This window comes from Chinchilla lanigera, unplaced genomic scaffold, assembly GCF_000276665.1.
Source record: "Chinchilla lanigera isolate Chin_1 unplaced genomic scaffold, ChiLan1.0 scaffold00039, whole genome shotgun sequence".
NCBI classification, from domain to species: Eukaryota; Metazoa; Chordata; class Mammalia; order Rodentia; family Chinchillidae; genus Chinchilla; species Chinchilla lanigera.
This window is the reverse complement of record NW_004955440.1, coordinates 9,725,965-9,745,011: the sequence shown is the minus strand read 5'-3', so window position 1 is coordinate 9,745,011 and position 19,047 is coordinate 9,725,965. Positions and strand designations below refer to the sequence as shown.

The following is a 19,047-nucleotide window of genomic DNA, read 5'->3' as shown; positions in this document are numbered from 1 at the left end:
CCTCCTTTTGTAATATTATTTAGTTTTTGGCCTCAACTTTGGGTGTGTGAAAGTCTGATACAAAAATTGAAAGGACAGGTGACAAGTACAATGCATCATACCTTTTCTAAGAGGGCACTAGGATTAAAATCTCTTTACTAGATTTTATACAAACATCTCAGAACAACCGAGACCGAGGGACGCTGTGAAATTTTGTTCGGGGCACAACTGGGGGAGATAAAAGGGAAGAAGCTTCAATTTTCTGCAGCCTGTGCCCTTCTTTCAAACCAGGGCTTTCAGCCCTGTAAACTGCTATCCTGTGTACTGCCTTCCACAAAGATTTGAAATTCATCAAACAGACAAAGTGTACATTTAATACTCACATGAGGGAATACAGAATGCCTTTCAATACATCAAACTCCTAAACCTTTTACATCCTTCATTTTTAAGCTACATGGATTTTGATTTGTACAATTTTAAAAATATTCTGAAGCCTAGTCAATCTAACAGTAAAAAGCACTGTTGCACAGTAAGAAATCAAGAAATACAATTCAGCAAACCTGGTATAGTTGGTCCCCAGGGAGGCTTTGTTCCAATTCGGTTTGTCATAGCTCAGATCCATCATGTCATGCTAGCCTAACTTACTACTACTGTCTTTCATTTTCCCCCCCTTTTTGGCACACTCCAACTATTTTCTGTTAAACTAGTGCTGTCACAAGAAAACACATAAAAATGCTCTTTTGCAAACACACTGTTTGATTCTTTCCTGAACTCTCCGGAGCTACGGATTTCTCTCACTGTCTTCATCAGGGGTGAATGCTGACGGATCACTGAACCTTACTGCTGGTGGTGACAGGCGTGATGCTGTTTTGTGCAAGGTGGAAAAAATAATAATAAAAAGGGTTTCTGTGCCTTGCATCTAGAAGGTCCCTCACTCAACAACAAAGGCTTATGTTCAAAGATGATTAGCTTAGAGGCATCTCAGTGATTTCTGATTGTAGCAGCAGTTGGGTGTCTTGCTACTGGGTGAAATATGTATTCCCCCGAGAACAAAGGCAGCAGCAGTCCTCTTCTGCTGAGATGGCACCTTTAATAATTCCATGTATTTATCAGTATTTGTGTCAAGATCTTAGGGATTTTGCCCTTCAGGTGAAAATAAGAGTAGATGGCGTGGACAGGGTCTTAAACAGTCCTCTAAGGTATCTGTAGAGAGAAAAAAATGTCCCAAGGTATGTGAGGGAATGAATAGAAAATATTCCTTTGGATGAAAATGTACACAGCACAGAAAAATACCTCCAAGGTTTCTACAGAGAAGAGTGAATAGCCCTTAGGTTGTTCAGAGAGCCCCAAGATGAGCAATTGCTCAAAAAAATTGGACAGCACTATTTTTTCAAGTTTCAATCAAGTAAATCTAAAGAAGCAGATCTTTTAGAAAGTTAAAACTTAAAAAGTAAAGTTATTTTTCTTTTCAAATAAAATCTACAGGCTCTGCCTGTGCTGTTGCCATGGATTTTTCCTGCATGATAATTCCACGTATTCTGCATGTGATTCCAAAAGAAAAATGGTCAGTTGCACGAGGAGGTTAGGGTGCGCAGAAGACTTAACTGAGGATGCGTACATAGGAGTGGTGTCCTCCCTGTAGCCGGTGGCCCAGAATGACACCTGTCACCATCTGAGGCCGGTTTGTGTACTGCTCAATCATGGGGCATTTTTTTCCCATGTGATTTGCACTGAGTCCGGTTCTTTGCGTTTCTCATCAGATGCAAAGAGCCCTCGTGTGCTGTGTGCAAGGACGCAAGAGCTGCAGAGCTGTCAGGGGACACCAGGGACTTGAGGATGTAAGTTTTCCAATGAAAACTTTGGTAGAACCTCTGAAGGTGGCAAAACCAGAAAATCAGTCTGATGAAGTGGAGCTTCATCAGAAGCTTAGGATCCTTCACTTGGCAAAGAAGGCACACAGACTTAAGGGTAAGTAAATTCTGGAAGTCATTTTCTCCTAGAGACACAAGCAGAGCAAAAATCTCAGACATTTCTCGAACTCAGACCAGAAGTCCATGGGAGTTCATCCTGTCTTTATCTTTTGTTCTGGAAGTGAATTTTCAAGGACATATCTGGACAATTTCGAGGACCTACTTTCATGGTGAGAGGTGGATGTCATACAGCACAATTTCAAGGACACAATGAATTCAAACAAAAGACAGGAAAAAGGAAGAAATTACCTGCCATTAAGAAAACTATAAGGACTATAAGGATGGATAATAAGATTAGGTGCAGTTTCTCACAGTGTCATTTTTTGGCTTGTTTCATTGAAACCAAAAGCAGATGTCCTTCTAGTGAGTTATATAAGTTACACTTAAAAATTATGTGTGTGTGTGTGTGTATATATATATATATATATATATATATATATACATTTATATATATACCAGCATTAGACAAAAAGCAAACTATATAAACATACATGACCAGGTATCTACAGTAATCAGAAGTGGAATTTGTGGTACAAGTACCAAAAGTATTATCTCGGTTACTTTTCTCTCATTGCTGGGACAAAATACCTGATTCCCAAAATGAAGGAAGGAAAGGTTTATTTTGCTTACAGTTTGTGGAGGTTTCAGTCCATACTTGGCAGATTACAAGGCAGACTGGCACATGGCAGAGGGCTACAGCTCCTGGCACAGAACACAGCCAAAGCAACAAACACCCACAAGGGCGGAATGGCCTCAAGCACCCTCTTCCTCTCCCTTACATATGGAAACTATCCACCCACACGGTGGGTGTAGCTCTCACACCCATAATCAACCAAACCCTAAAAGCCTGCCCCGAGACCTAATGAGGCTTTGGGGGGACACCCAAACACAAACCATAACAAGTATACATTTGTTTAATTTATTATTTTACTTTCAAAAGCTTGGGTCAATGGTGCTGGGAATATAGCTTAGTGACTGTATGTACTTAACATGCATGAGGCCCTGGATTAAATCCTCAGCGGCAACAATGAATTCTTCCCATAGAGCTGTGGACTCCTAATGTGCACTCACAGTTCAGGACATACTGTATATACCTGATGATACATTTGTAACAACTTAAAAATGAAATACGACTACTTATATTTTCCTATCTATCCATTTCTGTCACGTTAAAATCTTTCATTCCTTTATGATTATCCAGATTCCACTTTTCTTCTCTTATTTTCTTTTCAAAGCCATGCCAATATTAGTTCTATAGGAACTCATTACCACATATATCAGGTGTGTACACTCACACGCAGACACACAAATATGAAGATGATTTCATGTTATATTTATGCCCTGCTCAGATAAAGGTGGGAGTTCAACACTGTCAAATTAAAAAGCTAAAATTATCACATTTCTGTTGCCCTCATGTACATATATAAGACCGATTCACTCAGAAGTTGACCTAACACAGTGCGCTTTCTTAGACAACTAAATGTTGGCATCAAGAAAACCAGAGCTTCGAGCTTTAGTTCCATCAATTTTTCTTGGCTGCGTGATGATGAGGATGACCATTCACTGGTTTCAGATTCTTGTTGTCATTAAAGCTGTAATATCACCACTTTTTACTAAAGGGTGTTATGTGAGTTAAATGTTATACTACATAAGAAAGCACTTTGTAAATTCAAATACATTCAGCAAGTGTAAATGAGAAAGATTAAATCACAACGCTGAGATTTTATTCAAAAAAGTTATGGGATATTTGGAGTAGACATTGTTTTCTTTCAAAATTTTGTGCATCATGAATTTTCATTTCAAATTTCAGAGGATTTTCACTAAAGTCAACATTTAAAAATATTGTATCCATGGAAAATTATTTTATCCACACTTAAAGGGTATATAATGGTTTGATGTTTCAGTTTTCATGACAACTTAAATCTTGCTCAAACACACCGAAGATAGAGTTTTATTAAGACTGGCAAGAATGATACCAACATATATCCATGGACTGATTCCAGCTATTTGGAATACGCAGATCTCACTCTAAATATAGTTTTCTGTAGTCTTCTGAAATGCTAATGCTGAAATCAGAAGTACAAAAACACTGATATTATTTTGATATGAATTTAGTCTCTCAATTTAAAGAAATATGCATTTTTCCTCATAAAATATTAAAAATTATATAATTCAAATAATAAACACATATAAGTCCATGGCAACTCAAAATACTCAGGAGCCTTTATGTTACAGTATCCCATAAACATAATTTTCATTTTTATCCTTATGATATTTTTAATTAAACCAATTTTCCTCTTCTTCTAATTAAAGAAAGTATTGAAAGGTAAAGGAGTATTTCTATAGCAAACATTCACAAAATTCAGTTTTTCCTGTCACTCAACTAATTTCTAGTTAACATGAATTTTGAACTGATGCTTTAGTGTTTTTATATAATCTTAACAAGATTTTCATGTGCTTGTATTTTTGATTTCCTTTATTTAAAAATACTCCTTGCAGCAAGAAAGTTTTGAATTTTTTAAGTTTTATAGTTCTTTAATTTTCTCAGTGAGTACTGTGTTAAAAATAAAAATCTCAAGTGTAGAGATATTAATATTTTATTTTGTGTAAGTAACTACTCAACTGAATCTGTGTGCACTTAATTTTATTTGTACAGGTCTTTTTGATATCTTAAGAGATCTCCTCACAGGATTGCCTCATATCGTCAGCATAGTGTATACCTCTGTCTCGGTATTTAAAAATCTAATTTGAGAAGTTTGGAATATTTGTTCCCCACTGTTCATGACAATAACTGCATTTATTAATCCAAATATATATTTTCCCTAAAGTATAGAAGGAAGGTAAGAATTAGAGACATGTGGACAATATATTCACTAAAATTAACACTGTTGGGCTGGAGATTTATTTTTCATGACTTGAAAAATGTTAAAGGAGAGGAATATAACCTGAGAATAATTTTGGAAAGGCCAGGATAATTTCCTCTAGTTCCTGGCTAATTTTCTACACTAATTAGAATGTGTGATTTTAAATTTCAGAGTTATGACTCAATGCTAGTTATCTTACCCATGAAATTAATTTAGAATATTTTTTCTAGCATACTATTTAAGTGATCCAAAATTTTGGAATGGATAGAAAGTTCCACTCTGTGGAATAACCTATGTGAGCTTTACAGTCTTCTTAACCAAGAGGCCCTATATCCTTGTTATTTTTCACTTACGTATTTTTTTCCAATTACTTTTCAGGTGAGTTACTCCATAGTCACAAATTGACAACCTTAGAATAGACACGGCCAAACAAAAACTTTCTCTTATTTCCAGAAAGTTGCATTTCATTTAACACTCAATGATGTTTAATCATATTGGTATATTTCACCACAAAATTGAGATTTCTATTTTCCTTCGAAAAATAGACCTGGTGAAATGAAGGCTGCTTTTCTACCTGAAATAGTTGAGTCCCTTTTTTCATGACTGGGACACAGTACTCCACACCTGCAGTTTAAACTAGGAGAGGTTTATTTCTGCTCATGGCTTCAGAAGTTCCAGTCCATGGTTGGCAAGCTGAAGCACAGAGGAAGCATGGTGGAATGGTCTCTCCCAGACGAAAGATGTTCACATCACTGGTCCAGAACGCAGAAAGAGAAAGGAGGAGCCGCAGAGGGAGAGACACCATTCTCGGTCACGATCCCAGTTACTGGCCTTTCCCAATCAGGTCCCACTTCCCAAGAGCACACCAAATCACTGTACTCAGTAGTAAATGAAACCACCTGTAAATACAGCACCCTCGTGACGCAAAAACCTTCCAAAACCCCACCTCTGAGCACATGCGAGTTTTAGGGATCATTCCTAATGCAAACCACGGCAATAACCACTAGGTGATGCTGAGTAACAAGGAGGCAAGTGTGTCTGGTCTCTGCAGCTTCAGCTGACCCATAGAACTCGGGGATGTCAACTCCTGAATTGCCCTGTTTAGAAGATTCAGGCACGTGTGATTGGAAATGTATGCCATTTATTCCTTGAAAATCAAAAGTATCAGGGAAAGGTTGTGGGGGAGGGTAAAGGAGAAGATTAAGCATATTTGTTTTGAAGAGCGGGTGAATCGTCACAGTAGAAATGGCCAGTGAACAGTTGGAAATAAATGGCTGGTGCTTACATGAGAGGAAAAGACCGGCAACAGCGATTTGAGAATCATTCAAGTAGAGGCATAGCTAAAGCCATGAAAATGGATGAGTTTCTCAACAGAGAAATTAGATAGCAAGAAGAATAAAAGACGAACAGCTAAATACAAGAAAATATTCAATGTTTTTATTCAGGGAGAGCAAAAGGATTTAAACAGAAAGAAAATTGGAAAGAAAAAGTGCTAACATCTACCTTAATACTGGTTCACGTTTACTGTCACTTTTTAATGTGAGAGAAGAGAAATACTTACAGAAAATTAATGTAGAATGATTGAAGATTGACTATTACATCAGGTAAAAACAAAATACATTGGTGCCTTTGGCCAAAAGTACAGCAAAGCTCATTTTAGTACTTTACTTGAATCCTGACTTGCAACAAAGGTTGACAGCACCAAACACAGTAAGCAGAAAACCAGAAGTATTATACATGTGGTGTATGCAATAGAACAAGTAGAGACCCGGACATTTCACTTCTTTGTAAAATTAATATCTTAAATATCTAAACTAATTTTTTGCCTTTCTTCGAACTGTCGAATACAGGTCAGTCTCCTCAATTTCAAAGGTATCACTTATATTTTTAAAGAATAGGGGAAAGTTTCTTACTCATTCTTTAAACGTTTACTTCCTCCTGTTGCTGGTTTCAAACTAAATGGTGTCTATTGAGGAAAGAGGTAAGAACAGAGCCGTGTGAGATTATCGATCTCTTGCCTTGTGAAGTTTCACCAGTCCTTGCAAAAATGTATAAGTTTGCTGCAGGGCAAAATTGGATCATTTTAGACAGGGATTGAACATTTTGCCTTGAAAAATGTTAGTGCAAAACCTCCTGAGGGGGGAAATCACAAATTGTCAAACCATTTGGGCATAGAAAGTCATCAACTTTATGTGGTGAGTGGCAATTTATACTTTATGCTTAGCTTTCATGGAAAACAATGACAAATTTAGAATCAATACTCCTGAATGATCTGCTCCCAACAAGGACTGATTGCTTTCCTTGGATTGTGTTGACGGGTAGGCTGGACTGTAATACTAGCAGCAAACAGCAGGAGGAAGCACAGTGTGACTTACAAAGTGGAGGGGAAAGAAAAAGACAGGAATACACTTCTGAAGGATTTGCTGTGGTGGAAACAGAACTGGTTTTGAAGACAGAGCTGGGTTCAAATTCAGGCTCCACTGTTGATTACATTTGTGAAATCTGGCAAGTCAATCATCCTCTCTGAGTCCTGCTTTTCTCATATTTAAAATGAGGGAATTAATATTTACCTGGCAAGAATGATGTAATGTGACAGACAAATACATGCCTTTTATAGGGAGCTTCTGTCATTATTTTTACATCATTAAAGTCATTGCTATTAAGGCAACAGAAGATCTTTTACAGGAGGACAGATTCTGTAGATAGAGACTTTGGGAAATCAAAATGTACATAAATCATTGATGATATAATTGTCACACTTAGAGATTTGTTTACAGGTTCAGGAGGACTGAAAACACAAATTTTAAGAAATAAATCTTATGTTACTAAATCTAAAATCTGCTAAAAGAACTTTTTTGTAATAGATGGTAACCTTATTGGACTACATCTACAAGAAGTTCATTTAGTCTGAACTGAAGAGAGTTACAAAAGCTTATGAATACTGTTTTCTTTTTTTTTTTTTTTTTTTTTTTTTTTTTTTTTTCTGGTACCGGGAATTGAACTGATGACTTTGCATTTTCCAGGTAGGCACTGTGCCACTGAGCTAAATCCCCAGCCCCTGAATACTGTTTTCACAGATTTTAAAAACATTTTTGTCTAGGTAACACTTATGCACAGTTCAGCAATCAAAAACCATAAAAAAGAATAAAGTGAGAGCGTTTTATTTTTCTTTTATCTCGGTAGTAGCATATTTTAGATGGAAACAAGAATATTTGGGTCCATTATTAACTGGTTTGGAGACTGTGGTATTTGTTATGCAGAGATATTTTAAGAAAGGATAGTATCCCATGGGTGACTACTGGTTGTTTTATTTCCATAACAATGCACCACCATTAATAGTCGGCCAATGTGAAGAGCATCTGCTGCTGTATTACAGTGTTCAAGCATTCAGTTCTCAGGCCCATTTCCGGTGGTACAGAGGCCATGATTTGTCAGTTTCTCTCTTCTTTTATGTCTTGCTCCCTTTTAGCTACTGCTTCCTCCACGAAGTATCTGTGAGCCACATGCAACATGTCTCTATTTTTAAGCAAATGTTCTTAATGCAAATAGCTCTTAATAATGAGTTATATCTTGCCCCAGTGCTGTGTTTCATTCTTATGTTTTCTTGTTTTTGTTTTTGTTTTAATCTTGACTAACTGCTTAAAATTTTCCATGTAAAAGTCTTCATCTAAGCTCTAGGTCTTTTTTACATGTTGTAGGTTAGTGATGTCACATGATTATTGTTCTTTCTATGTGGTTTGCTCTAGTTCTGAGCCTGACTTTTATCACTTATCAGTTATATGACTTTGGGCGAGTGATTAGGAATCTCCAGCTATTATTTTCCTGACATGCAAAATATGTACAATGATTGTATGAGTGTTATTTTAAAAATAAAATCAATAAGTAAAATATGTCCAGAGTATTGTAAGTATAACATATCTATTTTACTAATTAGTTGTACAAATTGTTTAACAAATATATCTAAGCTATTCTTTCTTCTAGCCCAAAGTGAGGTTTTTCATTTTTCATTTGTCATCTCTTTGAGTTTACAGTATGGATTCCTTTTAATAAACTGTCATTTATTCTTTCACTTTATACGGCAGGTGGGACAGGTGGTGATATAGCTGTTAAGGACACGTTTGAATTTCAAAATCATGTGTCCTCCTCCTCCAAACCACTCAGCAAATTCTGGAAGAGTAACTTAAGCTCACCTTAAGCTTAGGTTAATACTGCTATGTCTCTTGGTTAAGACTGCTTCAAAAGAAGGCACCATAAGCAGGTAATGCCTCCTGAAAGAATGAAGTGGGCAACAGTAGGAAAAACCATGTTAGCATGAAAGGAAAATGTTTCTGCACTCTCCCAGACCATGTCCTTCTTTACCTACCTGCATGTCTAGCTTCTACTGAGGGTGTGAAAATTCACGATCAATAGGAGCAAAATGCATAATAGATGTTGTGAAATAGGAAGAAAATGTTCAAACTGGAAGGAGAACTAGGGAAAGTGGAGGGGGCGACGAAGGAAGGGAAAAGAAAAATGTGATGAGAAAAGAAGGAATAAATGGAAACAAGGGTTTTGTAAATAAGGAGGGAAAAGCTGCATTGAAGGGAAGGTAGGGGATGGGAAAATAAAGAATCAAGTTGCACAATGCATAGGCACAAATTCCCATGATGAATGTGATTGGTGTGTATGTCTAAAACGTACCAATAAATGTAATTAATTAAAAAGGGAAGGAACATACATGTCAGTGGATTGTGTTGCCACATCTAAAAAAAATACTCTTACTGCTACTTACTGTTTCTCCATGTAACATTCTGACCTAAACCTGACCTGGCCCTTAGTGTCACTGTGCTTTGGGTAGGGCTAAAGACTTTTCCCCTAACCACACATACCAGCCCCACAACCCCGCACCCTTTCTTGGTTGTTCTGCTGAGCTATTCCGTTCACGGTAGCTGGCAGTTTAAGAAAGTTTGGTATTAGTTGCTGAATAAAACCTGATCCCATTCTTCTCATTTTCCTTTAGAACTAAACCATGAGGAAAATCAGAAATCTTAGCCCTTTCTAAAAAAGCCCATAAATATGAAAAACAGATTCAGATAAATTCTGTAGCAACTCTTCGGCTTTGAAAAACGTCTTTGATCTTTGACTTGTGAAGAATTACAGATTGAATTTATTTCTGGAAAAGATGGATGATCCAAAGTGGTCAAAGATTGATCTAAAGAGTTTGGGGAAGACAACGCTGATGTCCTCAGAGGCACTCACTTGCCAGCTATCTAGTGGCTGTAGTGACTTGCTCGGCATACTCTGTATGATAAAAGGCCCACCACCATCTGTAAGGAGCTTCTGACCACTGGAGAGACTGTAGGCTTCTCAGAATCAAGCAGGAGTTGCAGTTTTCAAAGCACACAAGGACTTGCTAGCTGAATTTCTACACTAGGAACTCTCTATTGAAGAGTTAATGAAAGTGGTCCATGTCCAATAAAACAACTTAAAAATCAAGCACATCTAAAGCTCTGTGAAATGAAAACTATGTTCAAAAAGTACGTCTTTTTAAATGTATAAGAAAATCTGAGAATTGTAAAAGAAAATGAGAAAGTCCTGGGATCTAAACATGAAAATGATTTGTGTTAAAGGATATTTAAGTGTAAATTATTTGAAGATTTACAGGAGAATGATTCTGTTCTCATTTTGTCTTTTTTTTCCTATGTTCAAAATGATCTGACTCAGACTATTTCTATTGTGAGTGGGTAGAAGAGGTTTCATTTCTCCTCTCCAAAGCAGCCTCTGGACACTGTGATATATTCAAAACAGGATTCAGTTCGAACATGGACACCCTGTGTTTGAGAATCAATTATCAGCTGATTGAGAACAGCTGTCATTAGCAAATGCTTTATGGAAGACATCAGGATTGAGTGTGACCTCAAGAACTGGTCCAGGTTATACTCTCCTATGTAGTCATAGCTTGTTTTTTTTTTTTTTTTTGTTGTTGTTGTTTTGTTTTGTTTTGTTTGTTTTTTGGGGTTTTTCTACAAACACTATAACTAGATTGCAGTACACAAACCAATTGCAGGACAATGCTATGAAATATTCAGCAAAACTCAGGACTCACGTGCCATTCCCATCATTGGAGGGGATACTTAAAATGTTTCCTCTAAGTGCAACTACTTGAGAATGAGAAGGATCTCACATGATGAATTAAAATTCACCAAATTGGCACTTCAGCTGAATGAGTAAGAGGAAAAATTTCTAGAAGTGTGGACTGTACATAAAAGAGACACTGTTTCATTCTTCCCCAGAAATAATAACATCTTTTACATATGCCATCTCTCTCTGAGGAGCTTTAAGTACTTTATCTAATTAATCCTCCCAGCTTCCCAGAGAGGTAGATAGGGGGCAGGTATTATTATATGAATTTAGCAGTTGTAGAAATTAAAGTGTCCTGATTAAGCGACTTGGGTAGGAGGCAGAATTTGCACTTAAATAAGTGAGCTCTAAATGCTCTGCTATTTGAGTAAAAACAGCACCTACAATGTATATTAAATCTGCCTTCTATTAATCCATCCTACATGTAGTCTGGGCAAAAAATTCTTTAGTCTGCCTGGATACAAAGAACAAAATAACTGCAACTGAAAATATGATTGTGATTTCCACAATAGCTTCTGTACCCAGGAGGCTAGAGGTTATTTTTATTAAACTATAAATAAGTTTTTTTGTATTTTTTAAATTGCTATAGTGAATTTAGCATTATTTTAACAGTTGTACATGCATTGTACCAGAATAAGAATGTCTGTGGGGCTGTGGAACTTTGCAGGAGGGGGCAAGAGGAAAATTGTATTTGGACCAGGTAATTAGACACTTACAGCAAGACATGTGAAAGACAATAGGTAATGCCTAAAGTCAGGGCCTGACAGAGGGACCCAATACAGCAATCCTCTCTCCTACCTAATTAAACATGTCTTCTTTTTCTTGCTGCAGAATCCCAACTTGTGGGAATGTTAGTTTTTCTCTCTTGTGAGTTGCAGCACTTCCATTCCCATTATGGAATTTCATACCTATTGTGGGGTGGGTACGTGACTTGTGCCCAGTGACACACACTGTCACTTGTTGTGCCCTGCTATAGACCATCTAGTTAAGCACCTTTGACCCTCAACAAGTACCATAGAGTCCCTTAATCTGCTTACTTTGCAGGTCTTCCTGGACTGTCAGGACCAACAGTAGCCATGAGTGAGAGAGACACAGGGGGAGCGACAGGAAGAACGACTCAGAAGGACACTAATGACATCGAATTACTGAATAAATTGATCCTGGTACTGTTTTATCTTGGCACACTCCTTCTATGCAAAAGAGAAGTGCTCCTTGTAAACGTGTTGCAGGTAACGTAATATATTGGGCTCAGAAATACTTATGTGTCATTGTTTTTACCGGAGCTGGGTGGAAAAACATTCTCTGCACTTTTCCTTATGTAACCAACATGGAGCAAAAGGCATATCAGGGTGAAGAGGCTGGTGAAGACGCAGCGGCAAGAGTATGACGCACAGTCACAGAGCCTGCACATTACATCATTGCCCACTTTAATTCAGATCTCAAAGTTAATCTCCATAGTGTCATATGGCCCATCTCAAGGTTTGCCTGTGAATGCACCGACTTAGTCAACACAGTTGGGCAATGTTCTGTTTTTGTTTTTGTTTTTGTTTTTGGTATTTTTCCGGTACCAGGAATCGAACTCATGACCTTGCACTTGCCAGGCAGGCGCTGTGCCGCTGAGCTAAATCCCCAGCCCCCCGGCAATGTTCTCTATTGGTTTATCTCATTGTCTTGTCCATGGGATGGAGCCCACATGTGGATAATTACCTAAGATTTAAAGTTCTACTTGTCCAGTTACCCAAGCAGTCATCATAGCCCTGTGAAGCAAGCATGCACAAGTCAAAGGCCCGAATAACACATTTCACATCCAGGGTGAGTCCTTGATTCTGTTCATCTCATGTAGCTCTCATACCAGGTAAACGAAACCTAGCTTCCACTCAGGCTAAACAAATATCCAACAACTTGTACATAATAAAGCAGCTCATTTTTTTCTTACTGAAAAGTATACAACAAATGAAAATAAACTACTTCATTTCTTGTGCTTGGAAAACAAAATGGCTAAGAATTCATTCACTTCCAATTTTAGGTTCCCTGGACAAGGTACAAGGGGATGGAAGTAAAGGTCACGAGGGTGAAAGGCAGCATTTCAATAAAATCAGGATCAGAACAAAACCACAATAACATCAAAAAGAAAACAATGCCAGAAAGGCACAGGGACAAATATGGCACGATGGCTCAGTCTCCAGTGAGGAAATTTCTAACCAAGTCTACAAGTTCTTGCTCATTCCCGTCGTGTGCCTAATCCTGAGCTAATGTTTTCATAACATTCAAAATTACACCAAACAAATATGCACAATTCTCAAAATCACCACGAGAGACAGAGGTCCAGGCACTGAAAGCAATTCAAAAACAAGAAGTTGTGGCCCCTGTACTCCAAAGGTACAAAATGTAATTACAGAGATAATACATAGGCATATGAAAAATATGCATAAAATGCCAAATTAGTGAGAAAAAGTGCGTAACAAAAAGGATTAATAGTAATTAAAGAATTCACAAAAGCAACAAAGCTGTCATCCTGGGGCAGTATTAAATAAATGGTAGCAATGCAGGCAGTAGAGGCAACTGGACTGTGTTTAAATCCTAGTTTTGTCTTAAGAGCTGCATGAAAATGAGCTGGGGAACTAACCCTTCTGTAGAAACATTTGCTCATCTTCAACTAGAAAACAGACCAAGCTGTGAATTTGGTGAAGAGGAGTAGAACTGATAATATTTAAGAAAGTGCTGAGACTTTGCAAGACCGTGTGATAAAGGACAATACATTAATAAGGTGAGTAATAATGAGTTGAATAAAAGATCTCCATAAATATAGTTAATGCTTATTAAATGCTTGTGGTAAGAAGGCCACTCTGCTGAAATTGTCACCTTTAATTTTCACAAGGACCTGAACCTCTAAGGTCAGGTGACCTGCAAAATAGGAGAGGTGGGAAAATTATTCTAGCTATGAGAATCAAGCAAGGAAAGTTTTTTGGAAGAACTTCATGGAATGGATGGGTCAGAAGAGAGGGAAGGTGTTAGTATTACTGGAAGGGAAGCAGTGGTTCAGCACCAGGAAGTCAAAGTAACAAGTAAACATTGTTGTCAAAGGAATCATCAATCATTCTAAAGTCAACACATTATCATAAAAAAAGGATGAGCAGAAGCAAATAATTGTACCAGAGGACTAAGTGTTGCAAAGAACTATATCCTCACAAGAAGAGTAGCCTGGCAAAGTACCTTAAATAAGAGAGTCTGAGCACTGATTTTGCTATATTTTACTTCAGGAAAAATTTACACATTGGATCTGCTGAAGTAAGTAGGTTAAATAAATAAACAAACAAATAAATAGATAAATAAATAAATAAATAAACAGGACTGATTTTTTTTCACATTTGCGTGTTTAACCAAGCAGAGAAATGATATCTGCTCATCAAATAATTATTTATTAATATGTCAATTTGAATAATTTACAAATTACTGCTCTCAGATTGTCTAACTGCATCTCACCACCCCATAATCAACAGTATGTGACATAGACATCAACATAACATGTTATTGCTTCCCCTTGCCAATTAATTCTCTTCCTCATATCAGTGGTCCAAGGGGGTGGGGCCACCCTGTGGGGTCCCTGTGCTTGATTTTCTCTGTTTAGAAAAGTCAGAAGTTACTCTCTACCCAAGGCCTGAGAGTAGATGGCCTGAAGAACTTCACATGTCATTTGAATTTCTCTCCCCACCTCTCAGAGATTCATCCTTTTCAGTTTGTGTGTGGTTTCTGTTTTTGTTTGTGGGTGGTTGTTTTATTGTACAGAAGGGTTTCTTCTGTGTTTTCTTCCTGCTTTAGGAATGTTACCAAGAGTGGTGGCCTGGTTCATAGCGATATTTTTTAGTTATATTTTGTTAGCTTGTCAGAGCCTGTTAGGCAAGGTGTCCTGGGGAAATTAGAATTTATTATTGTCATTATGAAATTCTGAAATGAAGACCACCTTGCAAAACAACTGCATTATAAACGTGGTGTGTCGTCCGATTACCCAATCAATTGGCCAGTACAGGAGACAGTTATTAGTCTGTTCTGTCTGAATATAACTTCCTCTGCCTAATGTGATGGAATTAATTCATACAACCTGATAACAAGGCTATTACAATGCGAACAATGGTTTAAAAGTGGCTTGCATAGAACAGCCAGGCACCATTGAACATTTCAGATCAAAGGTCTATTGAACAGAAAGAACAAATAGAATCAATTTCTTGAACTGTTTCTGCATTTCCAAACTTGCAACATTATACCACAGAATGCGATTTAATGAAGTACAGATGAGAAGACCAGAGAAAAGCTAGCTCTAATACAACAATGAAAATTAATGGAGTACTCTGGATTCTTTTTTTCTTCTGTGGAAACAAACTAGTTATAAAATACAGCTTTACTCTTGTGCAATTTCAGACTTTGAAGCCAACCAGATCTTAGATAACTCCATTTACTCAGAGGTAACAAGCAGTAGAGATGTCCATTTGCCCCTTTTCATGTAGATGGAAAAAAATGTATGTATGCTATGTAATGTATGTTTAAACAAAAGAGTACCAATGAAACAAAATACCCCTCTAACTGATAGAGCTAAGAAGAGATACACAGGGCACTTTACTTAAAATTCTGAGGTGGAAGAGTGACCGCAATTAAATGGATGGTGAGTGACTAGGGGAAGGAAGCTTTATTTTTGCAAAGCTAAGGTGTAATAAAGGTTACTTGTCAATAACAATGCCATAGAACTGCTGGAGTTTGAGAAAAAGGTACAAAATATATTTATTTGGTAAAAATATTGAAGGTGTTCTGAACTAGACTTTGTTCTAGATTTGGTGAGTCATTACAAAAAAGATTAGTAATAAGTAGAAAACTAATTAAATTAAACTTTATAAGAATAAAGCATAGAAGTTAAATATTTCAAATGATTAACATTTAAAATAAGTTGAAGAAGTAATTTTTAAACTTAACTAAGATTACAAGAAGAGATTTATAAAACCTAGAAATGAAATGAGTAAAACTTTTACATTTTGAAATATGATTTTTTGAAAAATGTCATGCAATATACATTTTAAGAATATGCATTGTTAATTTTAAATTGTGATATATTTTGTATAATTAGAAAATGGTCCATTCATATATTTATAGTAAGAAGTGGAGTTACCAAAAGCATCTTATACTACAAATTAAAGTAGTCATTGTCAAACATCAATAAACTATCTGCAGATACATATCAGATACCGTTAAAGATTGTTGCATTATTTTAATGCTTTCATTTGTTTACTTAAAAGTATTTTTATGTGAGATGTTAATAACTTAGGATGTCAGTGCAGTCATACTTTAAGCAGCATTTTAAAAAATGCAGTATATACAAATAGGAATAGCGTGATTGTGTAAGAACAGCCTACATAATTTGCTTATCCTAATCCTTAATTTAAAAAGTACCAAAAAGTCATATAAGAACAGCAAAATAATAGATTGCTAAAAATCTATAGAGTACTTGCACACATGAAATAAAACAATAACACTGATATCATGTTTCTATTGCCAGACCTTGAAATAACAGTGCAAAAGCACAAGGACAAAGTTGCCATTTTCTATGACTGTGTTTAAGTGTAAACAATGTATACACATAGCTTGATCTAAGGAGGAATTTGTACTTACGTGGTGGTAAAATACGTGCTCAGTTAATACATTTGAATGGTGCATGCATGAAAACACAGAAATCAATGTGTTCCAGACTGACAATATTTGTCAGTGACTCTCTTGAAGATTGATAATACCACCCTTATGTAGATTAAAGATCATCTGGATTGGAATTAGCAGATCATGTGTTCCTAGACCTTTTAAAGACAGTAACTACAGGAAGAAATGAACATTAAGAAAGAGCCTCCTAAATCGTCCTTCCTAAAATGCTTGGCCTGTACTGGCCACAGAAGACCAGTCATTCTCAGACAGAACTGCTGGCAGCAGAGCAGGATTCCTCACAGCCCCATCCCAAACCATCTCATCCACCATCGTTGGAGGAGCCAATAAGTCTCTCAGGGGAACAATAAAGCAAGATGGACGTGATACACAAAATCAGCAATGACTGGAGATTTAAATGAATACAATAAGCATGGAATTCTTCTAGGGAATTGTGGGTTTGTTCCTAAGTTTGAGGAATAAAAAAGATTTACAAACTAGAAAACCCATAGACTGAAATAAAAATAAATTAATTGAATTTTTAAAGTAAAGGGATCACTTTGTAATGAGTGGAACATGTAAGACAAAGGATATTTGACATGTAGATTTCCTTCAACTTTAAGATAAGAGTGAGTTTTTAGCACTCTAGTGGAAATGAAGACATTAAAATTTATAAGAAGTATGTATTACAATCCAGATCCTATGAAAAGGTTTTACAGATTTTATGAGGAGAAGAAATTCTTAATTATGTCTGTGGGAGGTGGAGGGTGAGATTTATCACAGGAAATACAGCTTTGAAGACAGTACCTGTGTTGGCTTATCTGTAAAAGGCAAATTGGAATTTATATAGTCAAAAAAAGTTTTAAGGAATAACACAGAATGAAATGAGTATGTGGCTGAAAGAGTAAAGAAACAATAAAAGGAAACAACATCACCTGGGATTGGGAAATCAAAATATTTACTGGGAGGCAAAAAGTGCAGAATTAACACTGCAAAAATGTTATATTGAACACAGAGAAAAAACAGCAGCTTCTAACAGCGAAGCAAGGTATGAAGAAAAAAATCTGAGATAGAGATGATGTATGTGAGAAAAGAGGGAGGGAGGACTTTGCAGAACATTGGGTTTTCTGAAAATGGAAGTCTATTTGGAGCGATAATTGATGACATTATTGATGACATGAACATTAATAAAAATAACTTATGAGCAGAGATATTTTGACTATATATGAAAATACTTTAAAAATTCTGGTAAATTCATGGAAATTTAACTTGATTTTCATGAATAAAGATGTAGATGTAAGACAGTTTACTCACAAAGATCAAATTCATGCTGCTTTTAGACTGTACTACTATTCTGAAGAAAATAGGGAAATATAAGGATGATTCTGAAAAGAAGAAACTGACAAGAGGACTTGAATTTTTAGTAATTATATAGTTAGGATACTTAAAAGAGTAATATTGGACCTAACTTGAAAAATTCATATCAATATTTCTGAAGTAGTTCCTTAAAAAGGAAGAAGATAATATATGGTCTAAATAATAAGCATCATAAAACCATAAAGAAGCAAAGCATTAGTCACCAATGAATGGTCCAATGATGGTGAAACATTTAGAGTTTTCAGTGTACAAACAGCCCACTGTGGCACGTGTGTCATGGGTTCACCACCACCGGGACTGTGCAGATCACTTTACACTACACTCAAAAATAAATCACGAGCGCATTAAATATCACCAATGCATCAAAACACTACATGCTAAAAAAAATACTGAAGTTCTTTCAAAAATAACCAATACAGGTAAAAAGGTACTGACCTCAAGATGGGAACTTTATTTTAATTTGTAAATGGAAAAAAAATCATATCTCACATGAATTAAGTATGAAAGGTTGAAAACCTGCACATGGAAATATTTAGAGCAAAATTATGAATGAAATATTTATACCTGATGGTGGAACTTTTAACTAAAGCTTGATTGATTCTTAATAAGGTATACACTGTTGTCAGTTAACAGATAGAGACCAAGCATTCAAAGTGTATTGTATCGTTCCCTATGAATGACTGTGCTTTGAATAGTTTTCTTCTTGAGTTTGTCCATCTGATCAACTTTGCAACTATATGCTGCCAAAGGGAGCACTCAACATGACCAAAGAAGTAAAAAAAAAGACATATATTTTTAAAATATCTTGACTTTAAAAAAATACTTAAATAAATTTATAATTACAGGAAATAATTTAGAGCATTCTTTCCAGCCAAATAGTGTACCTAAATAACCAAGAAAGAGTATTTGAACAAGGTGTAAGATTTATACAACCGGAAGAGAAACGAGAGTATAAAGAGTTTTAAAATTCGGGGTTATTTTCTTATCTACCTCCATAGAAAATGGTCTAAATCTGATTGGTAAATGCAAATTCAATTTTTTGTCTTATTTGTAAAGGATGA

General features: G+C 36.2%; 1 protein-coding gene and 1 long non-coding RNA gene across 6 annotated transcripts in view; one reads left to right on the top strand and one right to left on the bottom strand.

The window, feature by feature from the left end:
• Positions 1 to 19,047, bottom strand: part of Arhgap15 (Rho GTPase activating protein 15) — a 590,914-nt gene that overhangs the window by 437,075 nt on the left and 134,792 nt on the right. The gene's annotated exons all lie outside the window — the stretch shown is intronic.
• On the top strand, positions 1,190 to 12,190 carry LOC102016099. 2 transcript variants are annotated; one of them, XR_001235269.1, is made up of 5 exons: positions 1,190 to 1,947; positions 8,896 to 9,071; positions 9,813 to 10,329; positions 10,517 to 10,725; positions 11,978 to 12,190. It is a non-coding gene; the product is annotated as an uncharacterized LOC102016099 (long non-coding RNA). The 2 variants fall into 2 exon arrangements; XR_262012.2 differs by lacking the exon at positions 10,517 to 10,725.